Source organism: Urocitellus parryii, chromosome 12 (genome assembly GCF_045843805.1).
Source record: "Urocitellus parryii isolate mUroPar1 chromosome 12, mUroPar1.hap1, whole genome shotgun sequence".
Taxonomy (NCBI): domain Eukaryota; kingdom Metazoa; phylum Chordata; class Mammalia; order Rodentia; family Sciuridae; genus Urocitellus; species Urocitellus parryii.
Window position 1 is genome coordinate 2,579,330 of NC_135542.1, and position 13,880 is coordinate 2,593,209.

General features: G+C 44.5%; 1 long non-coding RNA gene across 2 annotated transcripts in view; it reads right to left on the minus strand.

The window, feature by feature from the left end:
• The window catches only part of LOC144249818 (uncharacterized), a 118,593-nt gene extending 106,191 nt beyond the window's left edge, over positions 1–12,402 (minus strand). For both annotated transcript variants that reach the window (XR_013342330.1, XR_013342329.1), the window contains exon 1: positions 12,351–12,402. This is a non-coding gene — a long non-coding RNA (uncharacterized LOC144249818). The remainder of the gene's footprint in view (positions 1–12,350) is intronic.
• Positions 12,403–13,880: the final 1,478 nt, after the last annotated feature.

Sequence of the window (13,880 nt, forward strand, 5' to 3'; positions counted from 1 at the left end):
AAGCCAAAGAGAGACTGGGGTCCCCTGGGAACTAAGTGGATTTCCTCCAAGGACAGTGCCTCCCAGGGACCTAAGGGCTTCCCACTAGGCTCCACCTCTTAACCGTCCCACAACCTCTTAGCATTGCTACACCAGACACCAAGCTTCCAACACATGAACCCTTGGGAGACAAACCACATCCAAACCATGGCACTGAAGAAAGAATGAGATTTGTAGTCTTAGAAGGAGTCGAATCCATAACACTCAAGTTTCAAGCTTGGGCAAGAGGTGAATGTTGAAGTGCTTTGTGAAAATGGGGGATAGAGGAGAAGGAGCAAAATCGAGGAGAAGACAAAGTGTTTATCCATGAGCACCTTGAACTTCACATGTCTCAGGGTCTTACAAGTAATTGCCACGCTGAGGATAGGAGCAATATCTCCGTGAAAATTGAATGTTTGGTATTCATGAGCAGAGTAGCTGAATTTGAAGTCGTATGAGTGAATAAAATTGCCCAATTTTGTAGAACGAATAAGGGGAGGGAGAGCTGAAGATTGAGCCCATCATTCACAGATTACACAAAGGAAATTGGGCAAGGTCTATGAGGGAGCCCGGAAGAGGTAATGGCCCAGAAATTTACAAGTAACTCTTACAAAGATGGGGCACCAATGGCCCAGTGCACCAATCACCCATGAACAGACCAGCCTTGTTTCTTTCCTGTCTCAGTCCACCTTCTCCTCCCAGATTCTTTGAAACAAGTCCCAGGCGCTGTAGCATGACATCTCTAGGCATGCAAGTGTCCAGCCGTGCAAGACAGAACACTTTTTACATATAACCTCGTTGTTTGTGTTTTGTGGGCCTCCGTAGGCTTCCGTTGTCTGAAGGAATGTTCTTTTAATCCCATTCTCTGTTTTCTTATGAAACTTAGAATGATCCAACCATGCTCTGTTGCTGTTGTTTTTTGTGATTATGAGTAATATTCTGGCACAAAGAGTTTTCCTGCACTTGTCCCCAGGAGAGAGCTCCAGCGTAGCTTTTCTTGTGTCTGTTGTTGTTGCAAAGTGGTCAAAAATGATCGAGTGTAGGTACATGCATGATGGCATGAATGGTGTGACTCTACTTCGGGTACAACCAGAGAAGTGAAAAGGTGTGCTCCATTTGTGTAGTATGAATCAAAGTGCATTCTGCTGCTAGAACAAATAAATTTTTAAAAAATGATCAAGTGCTCTCTCCACTTTGCCTTCTCTGCGTTTCCTTTTTTTAATCAACAAAAAATTATTGTTTGTTGGGGCTGGGATTGTGGCTCCATGGTAGAGTGCTCGCCTAGCACGGGCGGGACCCGGGTTCGATTCTCAGCACCACATAAAAATAAAGGCATTGTGTTGTGTCCATCTACAAAAAAGATTCTCTCTCTCTCTCTCTCTCTCTCTCTCTCTCTCTCTCTCTCTCTCCCCCCCCTCTCTCTTTTAAAAAAAATCTTGTTTATGTTTATGGGGTACAATGTGATGGACTGATCTGTGTGTCACAGTAGAGAGATTCAGTCAACCTAATTTACATATCACCAACTGACCAATTTTTTATGGTAAGAACATTAAAAGTCTATTCTTTCAGCAATTCAAAATGCATAATCATTGTTGTCAACTGTGGTCCTCTGCTTTCATCTGGACCTTCTCTTTCCTGGGTTCTTAATGTCCCTGCCTCACTCACATTGGATTCTACCCCTGTTCTTCCCTCCATGAGAATTTCTGTCTCCTGCTTGGGAAGGGAATTGGGCTTATAGGTCTGGATAATTTATAGGACTGGCTCGTTCAGCACCTTCAGCCTAACAAATCCCAGTCACTTAGCAGGAATGGGGCAAGGCCTCTCCTGGGTGGCTGCTGGAGGACCAGCTCTCTGGTCTCTGGATGTCAGTGGCCACACAACACCGGTGCCACGTTGGTCCCAGGGCTGTGGGTGGTCCCATACCAAGTTTGTGGGGGGTGGAGGAGTATGGGGCTTTGCTGCCACCTTGTTCTCATCTGTGTGTTATCTGAGTGTCTTTGTTGTGTGTTCCTGAGCACTTGGCTTTGGGAGCAGATCTCAGGAATTTCAAAGTTACAAGGCTGCCTCCACAATCTTTCCAGAATTCTCCCTGTAAGGCAGAGAGCAGAAGAGAGGGTGAGAGACTATAAGAATCAATTAAGACAAGCCTTGTAAAAAAAGGCCTTTTCTTGGTAGCTATTATCGTAATTAAACGTCTCCTCCCCACCACCAGCCTATGCACTTTTTGAGGGGAGTGATCATACTTTATTCATATCTATATTCCCAGGGAATGTTACAGTACCCATCATGTAGGAAAGACTCAATCAATCCCCGTTGCATTGCATTAACGTAATATTTCTTGCTGGAAAATGTGATTCTACCAATTTTCTTTTTCCTATTAGAGCTAGACAACTGCTGGAAAATAAAAGATCTATGCAGTCCATTTATATTTGCAGTTCCAAACACATTTTCTTTTCTGAAGGTAAAAGAATATAATAGACCAGGAAACCTGAGGTAATTAAATCATTAAAATTTAAAAGACCTTATTTGATCTTCTCTACTGATGGTTGCTTCCTATTTTAGAAAATAAATTAGCATAAAAGTTTTCAAAATTGCATTTGTAAAAATCAGTGCAAAAACCTGTAGCTGTTATTATCACTCCTTCTGTTTAATTGCTTTTTTTGCAGTCCACAAAGTTGCTTTGCATAAATAATCTTAATGGGGCTCACAGCATCCTTTTGAAGTAGGTGATCTAGTAAGATGAGCTACATTAATGCTCAGAGTTAAATAGCTCTCAGGGAACTAAGTCTGGATTTAATCTGTCTCCCAGTCTTCCAGGGATAGTGGATTGTCTCTAAAACTTGCTCACATTGCCCAATTTCCTCCTACTTTACCCAAGTCAAAAATGTTCAGGAGAATTGGAGAGAAAGGTCTAGCAGAGGCCCCAGTTCTGACTAATTTCAGACTCCATGGCTGTCTCCATTAGAGGAAAAGGAGATCCTGACCCTCAGTCCAAGGATGACAGGAGGAGGAAGTGGCTTGTTTTTTCTTCTTCAGAGCTCTGCAGATATCTGTCTCCACATTAATCATTAATTTTACCTAGAGAAGCTTTTGTTCACAACTGCAATTTCTTGGAGACTTTTCACAATGAAAATAATTTCATTTGTTTTCTTCTCAAAACATGCAGGACACCCTATTTACCCTGCCAGTTACAAGTCTTGCCAGTTACAAGTCTGCCAGTTACAATTAGAAGAAAAAAAAAAAAAAAACAGGAATGGTTGTTTTGTAGGCCAAGGAGAGTTTTGCCATTTGTGTCCACTAAATAAGTGTCTCAAACTTGAAAGAGATGAGGATCCTGTTAAAATATAGACACTAATTCAGGAGCTCCACAGACAGCTCCTCAGACAGCAATTCCCACTACCTCCCAGGTGACGACATCAATCCTGTGGACCGTAGGTGAAGCAGCAAGGCCTCTCAGTGGCTCTCAAACTCAAGCAAAGTCAAAACCACCTGAGGCTTGTTAATACAGTCGCCACCCTTTATTCAGAGTCTCGCTTTCTACGATTTCAGCTGCCATGGTCAACTGCAGTCAAAAAACATGAAATAAAGCATTCCGGAAAAAAACAACTAGTAAGTTTTAAGTTGTTCACTGTCTGGATTAACATGGTGAAATCTCATACTGTCCTGCTCCGTACTATGCAAAATATGAATCATCCTTTTGCCTGAATATCCACATTGTATATGCTACCTGCTCGTCACTCACTCAGCAGTCATCTCAGTTATCAGACGACGGTGGTGGTATCACAGTGTTTATGTTAATAATAGTCTGTTTATTAGAATATTAATAATTTTCTATTTTATTATTAAATATTGCTGTCAATCTCTTACTCTCCTTAATTTATAAATTAAAACTTTATCATATATATATATATATATATATATATATATATATATATATATATAACAGTATATATAGAACTCAGTACTATGTGAAGTTTCAGACATTCCCTAAGGGTCTTGGAACATATCCTCCTTAGATAAGAGGGGTACTGTACTCAAATTTCTGGATCCCACTCCAAAACAGCTAATTCTGCAGGTCAGGATGTAGCTTGGGCATTTATTTGTAACAAGTTCCCAGGGGATGTTGATTCTGCTGATCTAATGTATTTGTTGATAATGCTTAAGGTAATTTGCATATTTAAGTCCTAAAGATGAAAAAAATCTTAAATATCCTCACTAATCAATCTCAAGTTCAAACACCGTAGAAACTGGAAATATTTGTGTTTATCTTCATACAGAATGATAGTCCTGTCCTGCAGCACTGCATTTGTAGGGCATTATTTATTTTTTTAGAGTTGTCAATTAATAAATACTTATTTTTATCCACTACAGTAGCACACTGCACTTATTAGTCTTTATAGTTATCTCACTGGATTGTAGCAATTTAAGCACGTCAGACAGCCTGTACCAAGGGGCTCAGGTATTAAGAATGTCAATATGTGAGCGCAAATTTCCTACTTGGCAGCAGGGGGCAGCAGTATCGCCTGTATTTTATAGCTGTGGGAGAATGGGAAACAAACATTGAGTATCAGCATCCAGCTATTGTTTGAACAACACTGGGTGGCCTTCTGAATATAAGAACTGCAAAGCGTCATGATTCACATGATCACAACAGTTCCTGCCTTAGTTCTGAAAAAGAACAATGATGATAAAAAATATTTTACTGAAGTATAGAATATAACAATATGGAATACAAGCCATCTAGGAATAAATAAGTCCTAAAAGCTTATGTCTTAGAAAACATTTTACTTAAAATGAATATGTCATATGAATCCAATCAAAAATATTTTAAAAACTATGTATTTATTATTTTGTGCAGATCAAAAATATCTGCTGTGAGCAATGCCTCTGGTTTCTTGCCCAAACCCAACCTGACACTCCCCAGAGACACCTCTTCTGCTACCCACTCAAGGAGGGGGGCTGATTTCTCCCACCTGTCTTAGACCTCTGTGCTTCTGACCTTCACCTCCACATCAGTCTACTCCTTCTCTGCCCTCCCCACCTCTCCTTCTACCCTGCCCCAGAGAAAAAGCTGCACAGACCCTGCTTTAGACAGCACTGCTACAGGCGTCCTCCCAGGTCACCCCGCCACATTCCTGACCACTTCAGCTCCCAGCCCTCTGTCGGTTCCCAGCACCACTGCTACAATTTGTAAGGTGTATATTGCCACATGGGTCCTGTCCTCTTTTCCATTTTGCCATTTGTGTCCACTGCCCACTAGATACTAGCCTCCACTTCTGGGCACAACCAAGACCTCCCTGTGCTCAGAACTTGCTCCTTCACAGTCTCCGCCTCAAGCACTCCCTCTTGGACTCCCCACTTTCTCCAGCTATGCTCTTCCGCACCAACAGCTCTTGGATCCCACTGGTGCCTACAGCTCCCTGATGCTAGATTTACTAATGGACTCCATCTTCTTCCTGTTTTTCCTCCATTTCCTCCAGCGCCATCTTGGACTCCAGCGCCCACCATGGTGATCATTCCCCTCCCTGTGCAGTCAGCGCTTTTTCCTGTTCCTTCAGAGCGATGTTAACCTGGCAAAACCACAACTCTGCCAGTTCTTCACCTGTACCTGTGCACCTGAATGTACTCAGAAAACTCCTGCCTGAACCAACTGGTCGCCCTTCAGTGCAGGATCATGAACCTCAACAGTGCCCTTGGAGCTGCCTGGCCACCTCGTGTCCCCAGCTAGTGAGTCCCCCTCTAGTCTGGGAGCCTGTGTCATTCCCTCTCCTCTCTCCTCAGACTCACTTTTAGTTGATGATCTCATTTTCTATTTTACTGAGAAAGTGGATCCAAAGAGGATGTCTCCGTCTACCCACCCACCTGTCTCTTGATTTATACCTGCCTTGATTTATGCCTTCCCTCCTGCTACTGTGGAGGAACAAACTGTTCCTGCTCCTCACAGAGGCGGAATTCCCCCTAAGCCCACTAAGTCCCTTCCCTTCCTGCCATCTTGAGGACGAGGCTCCAGCAGATCTGCCAACCCTCTCCTGCACCATGCAATTTCCATTCTCCTGGATCACCTCCTCCAGGACTCAAATGAGCAGTTATTTCTCATCCTGGGCAAAAGGAAGATAAGGAGAAGGGAGGAAAGAAAGAGGGAAAGATGGGAAAAGAAAGAGGAAGGAAGGAAGGAAGGAAGGAAGGAAGGAAGGAAGGAAGGAAGGAAGGAAGGAAGGAAGGAAGGAAGGAGGCCTATCAGCCAGCTGGCCAGCCTTTCTGAACTTCACATATCCTTCCAACTTTTCCTCCATTTCTCTGATCCTCTTTGAAGAAAACTTATCAAAGAATTCTCTACACATGTCACTTGGACCACATTACCTCTCCTTTTCTCTGGAAGTCACTCCATTCAGGTTTTCACCCCTCGCAGTCCACAAAATTTGCTCTTGCCAAGGCCACCAATAGCCAAATCCCATCCCGATTTTAATTGCCGCTTGCAGCAAGAGCATAATTGCTGTACTCCTCATTCTTGACACACTTCAGCTACCTTCTCTTCCCTCATATCCTAGTCTGCTTGGGTGACTATAACTCAATACCATAGGCTGAGCAGCTTAAAACACCAAGCATGGGCTGGGATTATGGCTCAGTGGCAGAGCGCTTGCCTCACACGTATGAGGCACTGGATTCGATCCTCAGCACCACAGAGAAATAAATGAATAAAATAAAGGTGTTGTGTGCATCTACAACTGGACACAATATTAAAAATTTTTGAAAACAGTTCTGGAGGCTGGAAGTCCAAAATCAAGGTATCCACACATGCATATCTGGTGAGGGCCACTTCCTGGACTGTAGGCATGCCATGGCATCACAGGGACAAGAGAATGAGCTTCCTACAAGGATATGAATCCCACCATCGGGGTCCTGCTGTTGTGCCCTCATCTCCATCTAACCACCTCCCGTTGGGAGTGAGGTTTCCACACATGAACTTAGGTTGGATGCAGATATTCAGTCCACAACACCCCGTAGGCCCCCATGTGAACTCGCTCGCTTTCTTCTGGTCTCTGCTCTTGGCCCTTTACCAAGCTGCCTCCTGTGGCAGCCTCCAAGTTGTGTCATGGACACCTCTCTTCAGGAGGCAACCTAAAGGAGGGCATCAGCTGAAAGGCTGCAGCTAGGGGTGCACCCAACACCCTCCACCAGTGACTCAGTACAGCACAGACGCAAGGTCTCACCAACTTTGGCCAGCACCAGCTCCCAGGCCAAGCTCCCTGTTGGGCTGAGGCCTGCTCAGCGTGAGTTGAGATTCTCGGTATGCAGCCCCAACGCCCTTGCTTTCTGCCTCTCGCAGGTGTCACACCTGCATTGTCCACCCCTGCTCCCACTCTCTTCCACAGGTGTTCCCCCAGCACATCTCACTCGCAGATGAATAGTCTCCAACTGTAGTAATAACAATAGTGGCAACCATATATATTAGCTAGCGTGATAAATGTTTTACATAAGTTAATTAGTTCTTAGTACAGCAATATGGCAAAACTGTCAAAACTCTGTAAAAATGAAAATCGGGACATTCAACATTACCCTCTAGTTCTGTCTCAAACTGATATACCTGCCTGGATTATGGGCATGAAATAGAAATTATCTTCTCCCCAGCTTTTGTTCTCTCTCTGTTATGATTTGAATGTGAGGTGTCCCCCAAAGGCTCACGTGTGAGACGATGCAAGAAGGTTTGGAGGAGAAATGAGTGTTATAAATTTAATCTAATTAATGAATTGATCCCTGATGGGATTGACTGAGTGGTGATTGGAGGCAGGTGGGGTGTGCCTGGAGGAGGCGGCTCATTAGGGGCGTGGCCATGGGGTATATATATTGTATCTGGAGCCTGGAGCCCCTCCCTCTCTGCTCTCTGTTCATCGAGTGAGCTGCTTCCCTCTGCCACACTCTTCCACCATGGTGTTCAGCCTCACCTTGAGCCCTGAGGAATGGGGCTCTACGGATGGAGACTTCTGAAACCTTGACCCCCTACATAAACCTTTCCTCCTTTACAATTATTCTGGTCAGGTTCTTTAGTCACAGCAGCAAAAGAGCTGACTAAAGCACCCTGATGCCTGCATTCTTGATCCTCACAGTACCTGTCTCCAGCTGGCATTGTCTTCCTTCACTCAGGAGAGCTGAGCTTCCACCCCAGGGCAGTAATTCTGTAGGCTCACTGTCCACACCATGAAGCTGAGACAGCACATTGTAGGCGCTTCATAAATACTGGGTGGAATGAACGCATAGCTAGACCTAAAAATAATAAATCTCACTAAGACCTAAATCTTTAATGATAAGTACCAGGACTGCTTCTTGTCAATTTTAGCGTGATAGTTTAAAAGCTACACCTTGATTTTCTATTGCTATAAGAAAATACCTGAGAGTGCATGATTTATAAAGAGTAGAAGTTTATTTGGCTCACGGATCTGGAGTCTGGGAGGCAGAAGTGCATGACACTGGCATCTGCTTAGCATCTAGTGAGGGCCTCCTTACTGCAGCAGAACATGGCCAAGGGCCTCACATGGTGAGCAGAGCAAATAGGCTAGCTTGAGTCTCTCTTCCTCTTCTTAGAAAGCCACCAATGCCATCCTGGGGGCTCTGCCCTCCTGATGTTACCTAACCTGAAATACCTTCCAAAGCCTCACCTCCAAATACCATTGGCATATGAATTGGGGGAATAAGTTTCAACAACTGAACTTTGGGGGATATATTCACAGCAGCATGCCGACACCTGAACGTTGTGGCTACAGGGAAATCCTTGAGGGCTGAGGGCTGTGCAGCCACGTATCCCCAGGGCTTACTGTGGTAGGCCCTGCAGAATCCAAAGCAGGGGAAGCTGCCACCTGTGTGTTTATGCTGTAGCTTTCCTCTTCATGTTTCTCTCACCCTGAACATCTGAGCTGGGTCCTCCTCTTAGGCCTTGGACTTGTTTCCATAAACTATATGAGATGCCCAGCAGCATCCTGTGCCTCAAACAGACTCCATCTGCTTATGTTCATTATGATCCGAGCTGTCCCACTGTGCTGCACGGATCGGGACCCCCACAACCCTGATGGCCATGAGCATCCTGGCAGATCACACAATCCACAAGCCCCAGGAGTGACTGAAAATTATTTTTAAATAATTTTAATTTTTTAATGTTTAAAATATTATTTTAAACTTATTTTTTTAAATTTTTAATTAAAGTGTATGTTATATTCAAACTCTCAGATGAATAATCTCCAACTGTAGTAATAACAATAGTGGCAACCATATATATTAGCTAGCGTGATAAATGTTTTACATAAGTTAATCAGTTCTTAGTACTGCAATATGGCAAAACTGTCAAAATTCTGTAAAAATGAAAATCGGGACATTCAACATTACCCTCATTTGCATACTTTAGTGACCAATCCTGGAGATTTACTAGTTCTAATTCGTGACTTAAACAGTGCTTGTTGTATCTCAGAAAGAAAAGAAAATGAAGAATAAGTATTTGGTAATAAAAATAGAAAGAAGATGATTAAAATAATCTCCCAGGCTGGGGATGTGGCTCAAGCGGTAGCGCGCTCGCCTGGCATGCGTGCGGCCCGGGTTCGATCCTCAGCACCACATACCAACAAAGATGTTGTGTCTGCCGAGAACTAAAAAATAAATATTAAAAATCTCTCTCTCTCTCTCTCTCTCTCTCTCTCTCTCTCTCTCTCTCTCTCTCAAAAAAAATAAAATAATCTCCCAAGGGGCCACAGCCAGCAGCGCTTCTGCCTGATGAGTGTCCCTGTCATCCAAGGGACTGACATTTGTGTATCCGTGTTCTCAGCTCCCCCTGTTCTTAGGTCCACGTGGCTCTCCACAGGCCTCCTTTCTTTAACCCTCCACTATAAAAACCACCCACTGTCTGAACAATGGCATCTCCAGCCCCCAGCACTCCTTTTCCCAGCATATATGTCCCCAAGTCTGAGTGTTATCCTGTCTGAAATAAAAAAGTCCCAAGATGGCCTCTGACAGAGTCTTTCAGAGTAGGCACAGGACACAGGGAATCAGTTCCCCTGAGGCCCTAATGGCACAGGAGTCATAGCTCGGTGTCTTTGAGACTTTTTCTTCCAGCTGTCCAGGGGGTAACTGCTAGTTTCACACACACACAGATACATACTCATACACATGCACACACATACACATACACACACATGCATGCATACATGCATACACATACATACAAAAAAAAAAAAAAAAAACAGAATCATGCACACACCCCTTTCCTAACAGCAAGTAACTATTCCCTGGAGTGAGCATGGCCTATCTGCTTCCAGGAGAGAAGCTGTTTCTTTACCACTCTGCACCTTCGGAGTTCACCTTGCTCACAGTGTACTTTGCACCTCACAGTTGCCTTTCCTTTTCCTTGGTGACTTCATATAGGCTGCATTGTGCTATACATAACAAAAGGACTCATCCCTGAACAGAAACTAAAGCGCTGATCCCGCAGCCACACAAAGGCTCAGCAGAAGCTCCCAAGTCCTTTGCTGTGGGGATGCAATTAAATGATTGGAGAAGTTGCCCTCTCCCTTCTCCCCATCTCTGATTGGAATGAGGCCAATGGCTTTGTGATTTCAGTTGAAAATACATACGCCACAGAGAGGCACGTGTTTGGTCTGTCCTAAGGAGATGCTATCCCTTTCACAAGACAAGGTGTCTCCGAGTCCTACTTCAGGAATGGCCAGGGCCAGCACAGAGCAGGAGAATTAAGGTCACACCCAGCACCCTGAGGTGGGTCTACAATTGGGAAAAATGATGCCAAAGCAGATGTTGACAGAGGTCAACTTAACCCAACATAGTAGATTTCAGGAAATCCAGAAACACGTTAAAGTACAAGTCCATGTCTAGAGGCTCCAAGAGAGAAAATATAGCAAGGGTCATTTAAAAGTCTACTATGGTCTGAAAGTTTGTGTCCCCCCCAAAAAATTAAGATTGAAACCTAATCCCCAAAGCAGTAGTATTAAGAGGTGAGATGTTTAGCAAGAGAACGGATCAGGAGGGTGGAACCCCCATGAATGGAATCAGTGTCCTCATAGGAGCGGCCCTTGACACCCCCCTTGCTCCTTCTGTCCTGTGAGGATGCAATGAACAGGCACCATCTGTGAGTCAGAAAATGGCCCTGGCCAGACCAGACCTGCCTGAATCTTGATCTGGGACTTCCTAGCCTCCAGAGGGTGAGAAATAAAATCATGTTGCTGATGGTATTTGGGGCAGGGGTTAGAGCAGTCCATCCAGATGGACTCAAATGGAAAAAAAAACAAAACTCTATATCTCTACAAATTAAAATCCCCCCAATGTGGAAACAAAGAGTAGAGCTACCCCAAACAATGAAGACCACTGAGAGCTTTACAAACTGAAGTCGCAAAGAAGCACGTGTAACAAATGGGCACAGAGAATTTGTCCAACCACAAGGGCAACGGAGGGGCACTGAGACAAGGAACTCTTCAGGAAAACCCGTGCCTAGAAAGAACTGAAACTCGGTGACAAGTCAGTGGGCCATCCAAAGCCCTTGGTGAGGGGTGAGCAAAGGAAAAAGAAGAGCCCCCGCGTGGGATTAACAAAAGGAAAAGAGAGTGCCGCTGCTTTTCTGCCTCCGATTTCTCTGTAAATGGTGAAGTAGAACCAGTGCTAAGACGTCGTGGACCAAGAAGGCGGGTGAATATCGGAAAGGAGACAACTATTCGTGGTGCTATTAAAAAATCATAATAGCATCCCACTAAGAGGATGGGGTGGTTTTTCTCCACTTCCCATGGGTAGGAGCTCCTCTGGACTGTTACGGTTGAGCACAGCATTGTTAGAGGAAATCTAAAAGCTGTATCCAAGGAGGGACTCACGTCCAGGAAGGGGCTGATGTCAAGCACAGGTAAGTCCTTCCTAGGTGTTTCCTCCAGCTCACCTTCTGTTGGATCTGAATATGACGGGTCCCCTCTGAAACTCATGTTGGAGTTTGACCCCACTGTGAGGGGGTTAGACTAATCTGAGGGTTGGAACTCAATCTGACAATGGCATTAGAGGTGGGTCTGGGGGGATGATTAGAACTAGATAAGGTCATGAAGGTAGAGCTCCCATGATCAAATCCTGGTGGCTATACAAGAAAAGGGAGAGAGAACAGACAGACACATGGACACATGAGTTTCCTGTCTCTGGCTGTGTGATGCCCTGTACTACCTCAAAACACCCGCTTGTGAGAAGAACACCACAGAGGCAGGCCTTCGACCTTAGACCAGAACCAGGAACCCAAACAAACCCTTTCTTTTATAACTTACACAACCTGGGCTACTGTGTGGTTCACACAGAAAACAGAGTCATACCTCTTCCTCCTCTGGCCATACCCCGCTTTCTCTTCCTTTCTCCTTGTCTTTTTACTCCTCCTTTTTCTATATTCACTCCCATCTCAGGAAGGAAGATACTCTATGGAAGAAACTAAGACCACCATCAGCTCAAGACTCATTGCCCTGCTCCCCCACAGAGAGAAATATATATCCAAATAGTACCAAAAAATTTATTTATGATAATGCTAGGGGGCTCTATGTGAGTCCCATTTCTTTCTTTCTTTCTTTCTTTTTCTTTTTTTGGATAAATCATGGCTAGGCCATGTGTCTACACTGAGACTAGGAGAGGGAAGTCCCCCCAAACTATATCAAGAGAGCAGGACTGCTATGCTAGTCAGATTTCCATCACTATAGCAAAATACCTGAAATAATCAACTTAAAAAGAGGAAAGGTTTATTCTGGCTCACAGTTTTAGAGTTTTTAGTCCATGGTCAGTTGGCCTAAGCTTTGGGGCTTATTGTGGGCAGCCCATCATGGTGAGAGCATGTGGCAAAGCCATCTGATCACTTCATGGCTGCTGGAGGAGAAAAAGAGGAAAAGAAAGAGGCTCAGGGTTGGGATTCCACAGCTCCCTTCAAGGGCATGACTCACCAAGACCTGATTTCCTCCCACTAGTTCCCACCTCCTAATAGCATCATGGGTTGGCAACCAAGCCTTTAACACGTGGGTCTTTAGGAATCCAAACCCTAGCAATTGCTAAGAGCCTGAGGAGGGTGAAGTCTCCAAAGGAAAAGATGCTGGAATGAGGAGGAAAAAAATGCTCAGTGTGATTTATTTGAGAAGTTTTCATGCAGAAGACTGATTTGATTTGAAATATTCATTTCTAGGAGGCATTATTCCGTCTATGTTGCAGAGATTTTTATTTAATAGGGGAAACACTAAAAAAAATGGAATGTACTTTAAAAGGAAAAAAAAAGGAAAGAAATGCTCTGCTTCATGAGATAAAAGAGTGTGATCATCCCTCTGTGATACTGTGAAAGAGCGGAGGAGCCAGACGACCTTCAAAGTCAAGGTCTACACTGGCATCAAAATCCAGGGCTCTGGGGCACCACTCACGTAGAAGGGGAAGGCAAAAAAAAAGCACATTGTAAACAGAGAGGCCCTCTCCAGCAAGATTTGGTTGTTGTAAAAAAAGAAAAAAAAATTCCTGGATGATGTTAAGCCCTCACGGCTGGTAGCTCTCCAAACTCCACGGAGGGTGTGCTACTCTCTGGGCGTCATGCTGCCCCCAGCTTGCATGCCAGGCGTTCTGATATGAGAGAGTGGACAGAATACTCCTGTTTAAACACGGAGCCTTTCAACATACGGCTTTAATTTTGCTCCCCTGGAAGCATAGATGCCCCTCACACGTCCCATGATGATTCCACAGCACAGACCCCAACAGCCCCCCCAGGGCACCACAGCACCCTCGGCCTCTGACACCAAGCCAGGCCAATCACAGGTATCTGAAAAGCATTGGCTGCACTCATGCACGAGTAAATTGGTTATTTAAATAAAAAATGAAATCCT